Source organism: Desmodus rotundus, chromosome 4 (assembly GCF_022682495.2).
Source record: "Desmodus rotundus isolate HL8 chromosome 4, HLdesRot8A.1, whole genome shotgun sequence".
In the NCBI taxonomy this organism is placed as follows: domain Eukaryota; kingdom Metazoa; phylum Chordata; class Mammalia; order Chiroptera; family Phyllostomidae; genus Desmodus; species Desmodus rotundus.
In genome coordinates, this window is record NC_071390.1 from 141654776 (window position 1) to 141667640 (window position 12865).

Consider the following 12865-nt stretch of genomic DNA (forward strand, 5'->3'; position numbering starts at 1 on the left):
CAGTGCAAAGCAAACACTACCATATTTCATTAAATCTAAGATATTATTGATCTTTAAATATCCTATTATGTACCAATAAAAAAAAGAAAATAGTACCTGTTAAATTCTGACACAATGCTTTCTTATCACGTAGAATTATTTTTTACATGTGGAGAAAATTCTTCTAGACTGACTTAGTCATAGATTTTCATTACATATCACATTGCTCTTTTTCCATGCTTTTCGGCAAATACAATAACTTTTTGTTTCAGTGCCAAGTCACACTGAGACTATTTTGAAGACATTGTAAATGGCAATTAAATGCATATAGCTCAATTAAAGTGACAACGCTATGAATAGCTAGACCAGATTCCTGCAACCACATCAGAACTGTGACTTGGACGACAATAATTGTAAGATGCCATTAATTATAAGATGCATATTGATTTCAGAGATGTTAAAATAGGGAAAGGGTATAGTAAGTGTTGAAATCAACGAAATATGGGGCCTAGCCCAGAACCAAGATTCAGGAGCTGTGTCCCATATTTCAATGTTTGAGTCCTTTACATATATGTGTAAGGGAAAGGTGAGGATAAACAAGAAGGAATGGGTCAGGGAGACAACAATTAGAAAATGCAAATACTCTTTACTTACAAATATAGCTTTAGAAAGTTAGTTTACAAATCCCTTTTTTAAAAATCACTCACTAAATATTATACATTAAATATCTGCTGGTTAATAATTGCTTAAGGTGAGGTTGAAAACTGAAGAATGATCAAATGAATTAATAGAGTCAAGTCTAGATCATAGAAATGCCCCAAAATGCCCAGTAGGAAATGCTTCATATACTCAAACACAAGCCTATATGTTTCCACAATTAACCCTCAGAAGAGATTAAAAAATTATATATGAGTCCTTATGAAGTCTTTCATATTATAAAGTACTTGCTGTATTCCTTCATTTTTGAACTACAAAGCATTGTTTGAGGAAGACATATTAGCCTAAGTTTAACTCATATTAGTTTAGATGCTTACATTTGAAACATGCAATAAACCTAATAATTAAATATTATGAGTATACATTGGACTATTTTCTTTATATCCCTAGAATTTTGTGTATTCAAGTTGACAAAAACAAAGCTTCTCACTATATAAGATGGAAATAGCATTGTATTCAATGTTGCTTTATATTTGAAAACATGATTTTTATCCTGAATTAGCTGGATAATTTACCAAGTTTTTTATTTAAGTTGATCTTGTTTAATGCCCCTTTTCTGTCAGAAATTATAATAAAAATAATAAGTATGAAATGATCGAACATAAAAACTCTTAAATGACTCAGTTAAAGCTACATCAACTTATCATAGTATAGAATTTGCCTAATGGGAAAGCTTTTCAAGTCCAATCAGCCTAGAAGTTCCTCTTTCCATCAAAATAAGCAAGGATATAACCTTGTCCCTTGTGCCATAATGTGAAAAAGATGCTCATTCAATAGCCATTGATCTAACACCTTCTGTGGGCAAGTTGCCGGTCTAGATGCTGCAGATACAACAGTGATGTAGAGAAGCTGGTCCCTGCCCTCCTTGCACTTTAGTATGGGAGACAGTAAGTAATTGTCTAGCCACACAATAAGTTATTACATATAGGCTGAGCTAGGAGAGCATTTTCAGGGTGCGTCAAAGCTTATGAGCACATAAGCAACCAGAAAACAGTACCAGGAGGTGGGAGACTGCACCTGCCTAGAACTGAGAGCTCTCACCTCATTTCTGAAAGTAAAAAAATTCAGAGATTCAGAGAAAAGCCTTCCCTAGAATAATATAGACAACAGACACTTAGTCACCCACATTGGAGCATGTCTAACAGCTGTAGCGGAGGAAAATTTTCTGTCTATCCTTCTAGGTTCTTTGGCTGGTCTAATAATCAAATTAACATAAGGCAGACTAACCAAAGAAAAATTTAATTACATACATAAAAGGGCCCATAAAAATATGAAACCCAAGGTCAAGTCAGGCAGTTGAGGCTTCTATGCCATCCTGAGCTAAGGAATGGGATAGGGGCCTGGAGATTCAAAGGGGAGGAGGGTAATTCACAGGGTAATAAGAAGAGCAAATACTTAGTAATTAGATGTTTGCCCCGCCATATAGATAGGCCATTCAGATGAAAAGGTGTTTTTGGCAATAGTCTTTTTCTGGGTCAGACCCCCTATCTAAATTTTTTTAGGTAGTTAAGAGAGATGTGTAAGTTTTCCATCTATACACTTAAAACTGTTGGCAGGGAAATGGCACCGGAAGGTTATCAGTGATTGGACCTCGGTTCAGCAACCTTGGTACATGAGTTCTGACCAAGAAAGAATTCAGAGCCAAGACTCAAATTATAAGTGAAAGTTTATTTAGAAAGTCACAGAGGTAGAAGTGAGCCATGGAGGAAGTGAGCCAGCTGGACTACATGGGCTCAGGAAACAAGTTACAGAGGTAAAAGAAGGGCCCTTGGAACTTAGGAGAAAGAGAGAGGCAAGGAAAACACACCTTGGGGAAAGATACAGACGTGCTCCATACAGAGACCTGCACACTTGGGAAAGAAGGGGTTGGGGAAAGACACGGGTGAGAGAGAGAGAGAAAGAGACAGAGAAAATAAGGCTTTTAAGGGTGGGAGATTTCAGGGGAAGTCCCAGGGAAGGATCTCAATAGATTATTCATCAACTTTCCAGGTGTGTCCCTTCAGGGTTAGTGGTCTCCACTGATTGTTCCTTGTCAGGGCAGGGAGTCATTAGTCATTGCAGCTCATCCTGACGTTAGCTGTGGTGTCCCTTCATCTGGTTTTGCCGCTTTTCTGGGCCTGGCACTGAAACACAACGGAGGCCTAGATATTATCTCTAGGGCTTAATGCTTAAGGGGGTGGACATGCAGGGCTTAAATGGGGGTCATATGAGGTTATTCTCCTTCCTCTTGTTTCTCCTCTATGGGGGTCTAAAACTGCGTGACCAGTGATATGCCAGGGGAGGAAAGGTCAGGGGAGGATCTGAACCATACAACTAATGATATGAAAGGTCAGGGGGTTTAAACTGCATGACCAGCAATATGCTAAGGGTGAAAGGTCACCCTGGGGGTGAGGTCCTTTTTTTGCCAGTGTTTCCTGTTATTAGGTACCCAGGGCTTTCTGCCCTGGTGATCTTCTGCACCTGGCCCCTCTTCCTTCCTCTGCTCATGTCTAACTGTCTACCACAAAAACTAATATAAAACAATATTGAATGTCAACTGTAATTGAAAAGTTAAAAATTAAATAAAATTGAAAAGTTTTTATTGGTTCTGCTGGGTCTTGATCACCTTCAGCTCAAAATAGTTTACATGCCAAAGTGGTCCACTTTGGGGAGACTCTTTCTAAACCCCTTCATACCTTTACTCAGTTAACAAGGACTCTGTTATTTAATCTCTAAACTGAGCACCTTTCCAGTATAAGAAGTTCAATTAGTGGAAAAAGAAAAAGGCCTCTGACAGGATGAAGTGACCACTCCAGTGAAGACTGGTGCAGAATGTGTGGCACAGGACAATCTGGAAAGGTTAGCCGACAACACACAGAACCTGGCTGACAAAAGAGGAGAAAAGGCACACAGCAGAGGCCCTTCCCTTAGGCACACACAGCTAAAGGTTTTACCAAGTCCCCAGCAGTGAAGGATTATAAATTAATAGCAGAACCACATTATAGGCATTTATGGGTGTTACACATATAAAATGGTGCTTACATTCAGTGCATAGTAAATTGGATCTAGGTTTCCTTCTACGTGGGAGTTTTGGCATCCTTAATTAATGCCTTTATTAGCGCTATCAAATTCCATGCTAATGAACCCTCAGATATCATTACGGCCATATACAGAGAAAAACCTTAACTGACAATGATGGTCCAGATTCTGGTGCCTCAGAAAGGTTGACCAGGTCACCAGTGTCTCTCACCTGCAGACTGCTCCCTTAATAAGCTACCTGAGTGTGCGGCAGGTTACAATCATTGAGAAGTGCTTTCAACTCATACTCTGGGTAAAAGAAGATAGATTAAATCAAAAGTTTTCAGTGCTGCCAGCTGTTCAGGAGGAATCTGTCATATTCCAGATCAGAAAAAAAAAAAACATATCGTAGACAATTATTTTGGTCTTCCCTTTATGCTCTCTGTGCCTGTTTAACATGACTTCTCCCAAACCCCAGTGTTCTTTAATGTAGCTACAAATTTCCCTGACATTCCTCAACACTCCAATCCCCCATTCTCATGAAGGTTAACCCCAGAAGTCCTCTTCTTTCGCATTCTATCCCTATTTTGAAACATAAAAAGAGCCACCCTACCACCACTTGGTTGTCCAGAAGAGGTATAACCTAGCTGACCTTTTGCACCTTTTCCGTCACTAATTCCTGATCTGATCCCAACATGTTCCCCTAGTGCTTCTGCCTGAACAGGTCTGTGGTTGGAGCATTTTTACTCTCCCATGCAGTGCCCTCAGCAATTCACATTTGTGAAAAGTGAGACTAAACGTTAATAACTATTGGCCTGGACTCCTGAGTTCCACTTCTGGCTCTGCTAATTATTTCTTTCCAGTGACACGTTTTTGCCTTTCTGATGGTAGGAACAATTTGTCAACATTAAAAAACTTTCAAACCTGTAGAGAATTTTTATGAGTTTATTTGAGGGCAAATAAAAAACTGACATCAATTTCTGGGAAGCAAAATCTCAATGGATTAAGAAAATGCCTTCTAGAATAGCAGTTTTGCACCTTATTTTATACAACCAAAGGAAGAGGCATAAAGGGGTTACATGAAATCCATTGGTGAGAGATGAGGGTGGGCAGCAGAAAAGAGCAGGAAAATCTGTGGGACTGTATAAAAAGTAAAATGGATAGACACATACTTCTTTACATTGGTGGGTACCGGATAGTTAACAGTTAACAAGTAACACAATAACAATAACAATGAGGGGTTTGTGGTCTCTGCTCTGGTGCAGTGATTGTGCACTGAGGGGTCTGGAAAAAAAGAAATTACCCTGACATTCCAAAGGTATGTTCACATAGATGCAAGAAGACAATAGGCAGGCTCAGTTAAGGTAAAATTGACCTTTGTCAGGGAAGATACTGGCCTGGGACATGACTACCCACCATGACTCACTTTTAATTGAGAAGGTTTAATTTCAGACCATCCTATGTGGTTGGTTACTTTAGGTCTCTGGATTTGTAAGGTGGCCATGCAGGCCTCCCCTGAGCTTGTCAGGTTTAGTATGTGGCCCCTTTTTCGTCCACAATGTCTGATTAAGAAACCAGGCCAGATTTCCCCAGCACAAAATAAATTATCTGTTGAGTTTAGTAAATTCAGGGCAAAATACAGGAAGAGAATCATTTATTCATTAAGTAAATATCTACTGTTTAACTATTTTATACCCTGTAGGAAATAACACACAGGTAGATAGTCCTTATGGGCAAGAAACTTAGAATTTAGTATAAAAGATAAAACAAAAATATTTTTGAAAGTATGAATGCTTAAAGGACCACAGGAGTTCAAAGGAGGGAAAGAATTCAAATTTTCTTGTGATTGCTTTTTTAATTCTTTTTCACTGGCTGCCTAAAGTCCTGTAGCAGAATGTGCTACTTCAAAATATGACTGTAAGAGTTCATGACATGACATTCTGATTATGTCACGTCAGTGTGTGGATTAGTTTGAGCTGTAGGCCCTTAAAAAACAGTAAATACAAGGAGAGCTTTTCTCTAAACTTCCTTTATCTGCCTAATGACAGAGCCTCCAAAAGGACCTCAGTTGTCGTAGACCCTGTGCCAGGCAGTTTCATCAACCAGGGAAGATGGACTCTGACCACAGGAGAGGAGACGAGAAAAACTTTGTCACAAACTATCATACCTCCGGTCTATTCTGCTAAGGGCCCATTTGTCTTCCCTGAAAATCATTTACTCTCCCCTAAGAGACCTGTGCCCTTTCTCCCTTTCTTTGTCAAGATAGTATTTAATCTGAATTCTAGGCTACCTCTGGGAGTTACGCATTTTTACCTGGGAATCTCCCATGCATATATGAGGTATACATGTCAATAAATTTCTGTTTCTTATTCACTTGTTATTCTGTCTTTTATTACAAGGGTTTCTGCCCTCAGAGGGTAGGGGGGAATTATTTTACAAGCCAAAACATGCCAAATTCAATCCAAACTAATACAATAGTCATTGAAGGCATATCAAAAGTTTGCTGCAAAGGCTATAAACATCATGACGAGCAACAGTCACCGAAGCTAACATTTAATGAGCACTTGCTACGTGCCAGACACTATGCTAAGCACTTTACATTATCTGATTTAACTCCCACGGCAACCCTGAGAAACAAAGTAAGTGAAACTGGAAAAGCCAGCATTGGTGCTGCCTGTCACTACCGGAACCAGTGAGCAGAGACAGGGATTAAATCTTCGTGGGCGCTTTATTCAGATGGCCAGCATCTGAGAAGACAGTGCATTATGTACCCTAGCAGACCATCTTACATTTCCTATCAAGCTAGCCTTTTTATAAGGAGGAAAAAGTGTAGGAAGGGGTTTGGAATTCAGGAAAGAGGTTAATCAGGTAAAAGCTGCAGTCTGGCAATTTCCTAATATCCTTTCATCCATTGACCAGTGATTTTCTATCTGGGTCCTGTGTCCTGTGCCTGGGTGATTTTCTTCATCTGTGTCCTGGGCAGCAGGACATCTCTCCCTGAAGCACAATGGCTCAGATACCAAATGGCTCTTGAATTGCTTGCAGTCCTCCTGGGACACAAAGGTGGAACTGCTTGTGGTCTCCTGGAATCAGGGCGGGTCATGTCTTCAGTTCCTGGAACAATAGCTTTTTACATGCATTAACTACTAAGCTTATTCACTATTACCTAAGACTAAAATTTTCCAACTCTTAGGTTCCCCCATTATAAGTTACTATCCCCATTTTACAGATGGAGTAAAATGACGTTCAGACAGGCTGAGTAATTTACTCAAGATAGATGAGAATGCAGGAACTTTAAAATACTCTATTCAAATTTTCATCACTACATGTATAACTCTTCTTTTCCCAGTAATAAAGTTATGTCAAAAGAAAGAAACAATTTTTGTATTTTCTTATATTTGTGATTGGGAGCCTGCAAATTGACAAAAGATAGATTAGCCACACACACACAAAACACACACACACACACACACACACACAGATTTTTGTTTATATATATGAATGGGAATTCACAGAAAATGTGACATTACTAAATCAAGAACAAGTTTTTGCCATGACTAGAACTGTTTTGACCTTTTAAAACAAAAAATAGGCTATCCCTTAATAGCACATGACTCCTTGTTAAATGGTAAAAATTTCATACCATCATAGTTGATTGATTCAGTTGTACTGGCCTAGTTGGGAACAAATGTTCTCAACTGGAAAGCCCTGACCCCTGAAGTACTGGCATCAGTTTTGAGATCCATGACAAGTTAGTTCCTAGCACTTTTTCCAAATATCTCTTTTTAAAACATAAGTAAATAATAAGAGCTCTGGCTGAGTAGTTCAGTTGGCTAGAGCATCATCCGGACAAGCCAAGGTTGTGGTCTCAATCCTGGTCAGGGCACATACAAGAATTAGCCAATGAATGCATAAATAAGCGGAACAACAAATCAATGTTTCTCTCTCTCTAAAATAAGTAAATAAAGAAAATAAGAAAAGGGGAGAATTCTGGGAAGATGTTACATGAGGAAGCACCAGGACTCTGTCTCCGCATGGAGGCAACAAGAATCTGCACTGCTGGAATCTGCCTGATGTAACCACATGAAAACCCATATGGTTCAAACCTGTGTTGTTAAAGGGTCAACCGTATCTTGGAACTCTGGAGTCTATTGAAGGCTTGCCACTTCTAGGGGAAGACTTGGATGGAAATTAAATAACACAATTTTAAACAACCAATGAATCAAAAAAGAAATCACAAGGGAAGTTGGAACATACTTAGAAATGAATAAAAAACAATATTAAAACTTAGGAGACACAGCAAAAGCAGTGCTGAAGGGAAAATTTATAGCTATAAGTGAACATACAACTCTGTTAGAACTAATAAGTGAATTCAGGAAAGTAGTAGAAAACAAAGTCAACACACAAAAATCTGTACACTAACCATGAACTATCTGGAAAGGAAATTATGAAACCATTCCGTTTACAATAACATCAAAAAGAATAAAACACTTAGAAATTAACTTAACCAAGGAGGTGAAATACTTGTACAATGAAAACCACAAAACATTGCTGAAAGAAATTAAAGAAGTCATAAATAAATGGAAATACATCTCATGTTTACGGGTTGGAAAATTTCCCGTGTTCACTGAATGGGAGATTTGATTTTGTTAAAATGGCTATAATACCCAAAGTAACCTACAGATAACTTTGCAATCTCTATCAAAATCCTTATCTTTCTTGCAGAAAGAGAAAAGCCCATCTTAAAATTCATATGTAATCTCAAGGGACCCCAAATAGCCAAAAACAATCTTTAAAAAGAAGAATGATGCTAGAAGACTGACACCTCCTAATTTCAAAACTTACTATAAAACTACAAAGAAATGTGGTACTGGCATAAAGATAGACATATATACCAATGGAATAAACTACAGAGCCCAGAAACAAACCCTCACATATATAGTCAAGTGATTTTGGACAAGGGGGCCAAGACCATTTATGGGCAAAGGACATCTTTTCTACAAATGGTGCTGGGAAAAGTAGATATGCATATGCAAAAGAATGAAGATGGGCCTTTACCTAACACCATATACAAAAAATAAATACATAATTCAAAAGGATCAAAAACCTAAATGTAAGGCCTAAAACTATAAAACTCTTAGGCAATAATATAGGGTAGAATCCTCATAATATTGGGTTTGGTAGGATTTCTTGGATATGACACTAAAGTCACAGGCAACAAAAGAAAAAATAGACAAATTAAACATCATAAAATTTGTTTGTATTTGTGCACCAAAAGACTATATCAACAAGTAAAAAGGCAATCCACAGAATGAAAGAAACTATTTGCCATATCTGATAAGGGATTAATATCCAGAATATATGAAGAATTCCTACAACTCAGAAAAAAAAAAACCTGATTCGAAAATGGACCAAGCACTTAAATAGGCATTTCTCCAAAAAAATAAATATACGAATGGCCAAAAAAGCACAGGAAAAGATGCTCAACATCACTAATCATTGGAAAATTCAAACCAAAACTAAAATGAGATACCACTTCACACCCATTAGGATGACTACTACCAAAAAATTAAATAAATAAGTAAAAAAAAATATTGGTGAGGATGTGGAGAAATTGGAGCTCTTGTGCACATTGGAGGGATTGTAAAATGGTACAGGTACTCTGGAAAACAATATGGCAGTTTCTCAAAAAATTAAAAACAGAACTACCATATAATCCAGCAATTCCACATCTAAGTAGGTACATGAAAGAACTGAGATATTTGTATATCCATGTTCTTTGCAACATTATTCACAAGAGATACAACCCATGAACAGATAAGTAAAATATGGTATATACATACAATAGAATATTAGCCTTAAAAAGAAAGGAAATTCTGGCACATGCTACCACACAGATGAACCTTGAGGACATTATGCAAAGTAAAATAAGCCATTCACAAAAAGACAATACTGTATGATTCCACTTATATAAAGTAGAGTAATTAAGACAATAAAGACAGAAAACAGAATGGTGGTTTCCAGGGCCTGGGAAGAAGGGAGACTGGGAAGTTAGTGTTCAATGAATGTAGAGTTTCACTTTTGCAAGATGAAAGAGTTATTAAGATGGATAGTGGTGATGGGTATACAACATTGTGAATGTGTAATGTGCTGCTGAGGTCCCCCCAAAATCCCAAAGCTCCCACAGCTATCATGTGGGGGATGAGGGAGCAGAGCAAGGCCATTGAGAGCTACTTTGCATAGTCGAAGAACTTGGCCAGTGTTTTAGTAATGTTAAAAGTTGTGCCTGCCCCTAGCCAGGGAAATGGGCATGACTCTAACCTGTGATGCAATGTAGCCAGAGGGCCTTCCTGCACCTGCAAGAGCAGCTTGGAGGCAGTTCACACCAACCTCACAGGGCCACACTTGCAGAGACTAACAATGGCAGCCAAGAAAGGCAAAAGAACCAGACCACTGGCAAGTGTAACCTAGTGTTGTAGGAGTTGGAAATGGCATTGTAGAGAAAGATCTGCGCCAGGATTTAAAATCAGGCACAACAGCCAGAAAGGGAAAATATATGCTGTGGGGCTTAACCATGTGGTTGGGGAGAGAAGAGGGGGCTCTCCTGACCACACAGCTTAGAAAAAAGCAGAAAAGCAGGATGTAGCATCTGTGCAGGACTCTTGACCATGCAGCTAGGGAAGGAGAAGCCTCTTGACCATGTAGCAGCAGTGCAGGGGGGTGGTCTTGGCCAAGTGGTTTGAAAGAGTGCAGAAGGACCCCCTCCAGCCAACCATGAGGAAGTGCCATGCAGTTCTGAATTAAGAACAGGAGCCTAGCCAAGCTACGGACTTCCTATTTCCTTTTCCTGACATATGGTACCCCTGACTGGCCTGGTTTGGCAAGGGGAGGCAGGACTGTGTGTGTCTGTTTGTGGATGTTTTAAAGGGATTTGGGGGGACTTCCAGACAAGATGCAGGCATAGGAAGACACACTGTGCCTCCTTGCACGACCAAAAGAAGGACAACAACAATTTAAAAACAAAAAACAACCAGAACTGACAGGAAATCAAACTGTGTGGAAGTCTGACAACCAAGGAGATAAAGAAGACACATTCATCCAGACCTGTAGGAAGGGCAGAGACAGGCAGCTGGGTGGAGAGGACTCTCAGCAAGGCAGTGGCTGGAGGACCCAGCGCGGGGGTGGATTGTGCAGTGGGGCAGGCAAGGCTGCAGCTGGCTGACAAGGCAGCAGCTGGCAGACCCAGAGAGGTGGTGGCTGGTGGAGTGGGCAGTCCCACATTCACTTGCAGATAAACCGGGAGGAACAACTGTGGAGTGAGACAGACAGAGCAACCCAAGGCTCCAGTGTGTGTGTGTGTGGTGGGGCGGGGGCGGGGGGGGGGGGGGGCGGATAAAGCCTCAAACCTCTGACTGAAAACACCTGTAGGGGTTGGGGCAGCAGCGGGAAAAACTCTCAGCCTCACAGCAGAGTTCATTGGAGAGACTCACAGGGTCCTAGAACGTACACAAACCCTCTCACCCGGGAATTAGCACAAGAAGGGCCCACTTTGCTTGTGGGTAACAAGGGAAGTGACTGAAAGCTGGCAGACATCGGAGCAAGTGCCACTGTTCCCTCTCAGACCCCTTTCCCACATACAGCATCACAGTGCAGTGATATGGGTTACCCAGCCCTGGCAAAAACCTAAAGCTCTGCCCCTTACTATGTAACAGGCACGTGGAGACAAAAAAAAAAAAAAAAAGGCCCAAATGAAAGAACAGATCAAAGCTCCAGAAAAAATACAACTAAGTGATGAAGAGATAGACAACCTATCACATGCAGAGTCCAAAACACTGGTAATCAGGACGCTCACAGAATTGGTTGAATTTGGTCGCAAATTAGATGAAAAAATGAAGGCTATGCTAAGTGAAATAAAGGAAAATGTACAGAGAACCAATAGTGATAGGAAGGAAACTGGGACTCAAATCAACGGTGTGGACCAGAAGGAAGAAACATTCAACCAGAAAAGAATGAAGAAACAAGAATTCAAAAAGATGAAGAGAGCCCTGGCTGGTGTGGTTCAGTGGATTGAGTGCTGTCCTACAAACAAAAGGGCCGCAGGTTCGATTCCCAGTCAGGGCACATGCCTGGGTTGCAGGCCATGTCCCCAGTAAGGGCCGTGCAGGAGGCAACCGCACATTGATGTTTCTCTCCCTCTTTCTCTCTCCTCTCCCCTCTGTCTAAAAATAAATAAATAAATAAATGTTTAAATGAGGAGAGGCTTAGGAACCTCCAGGACATCTTGAAACGTTCCAACATCTGAATTATAAGGGTACCAGAAGGAGAAGAGGAAGAGCAACAAATTGAAAACTTATTTGAACAAATAATGAAGGAGAATTTCCCTAATCTGGCAAAGGAAATAGACTTCCAGGAAGTCCAGGAAGCTCAGGGAGTCCCAGAGAAGTTGGACCCAAGGAGGAACACCTCAAGGCACATCATAATTACATGACCCAAGATTAAAAATAAGGAGAGAATCTTACAAGCAGCAAGAGAAAAGGACACAGTTACCTACAAAGGAGTTCCCATAAGACTGTCAGCTGATTTCTCCAAAGAGACCTTACAGGCAAGAAGGGGCTGGCAAGAAGTATTCCAAGTCATGAAAGGCAAGGACCTACATCCAAGATTGCTCTATCCGGCAAAGCTTTCATTTAGAATGGAAGCGCAGATAAAGTGCTTCTCGGATAAGGTCAAGTGAAAGGAGTTCATCATCACCAAGCCCTTATTATACGAAATGTTAAAGGGATTTATCTAAGAAAAAGAAGATAAAAAATATGAACAGTAAAATGACAGCAAACTCACAGTTACTAACAATCACACCTAAAACAAAAACAACAGCAAACTAAGCAAACAACTAGAACAGGAACAGAATGACAGAAATGGAGATCACATGGAGGGTTATCAACAGGGGAGTGGGAGGGGGAGACAGGGGGGAAAGGTACAGGGAATAAGTAGCATAAATGGTAGGTGGAAAATAGACAGGGGGAGGTTAAGAATAGTATAGGAAATGTAGTAGCCAAAGAACTTATATGTATGACCCATGGACATGAATTAAAGGGGGGAGTGTGGGTGGGAGGAGGTGTGTAGGGTGGAGTGGAGTGAAGGGGAGAAAATGGGACAACTGTAATAGCATAAT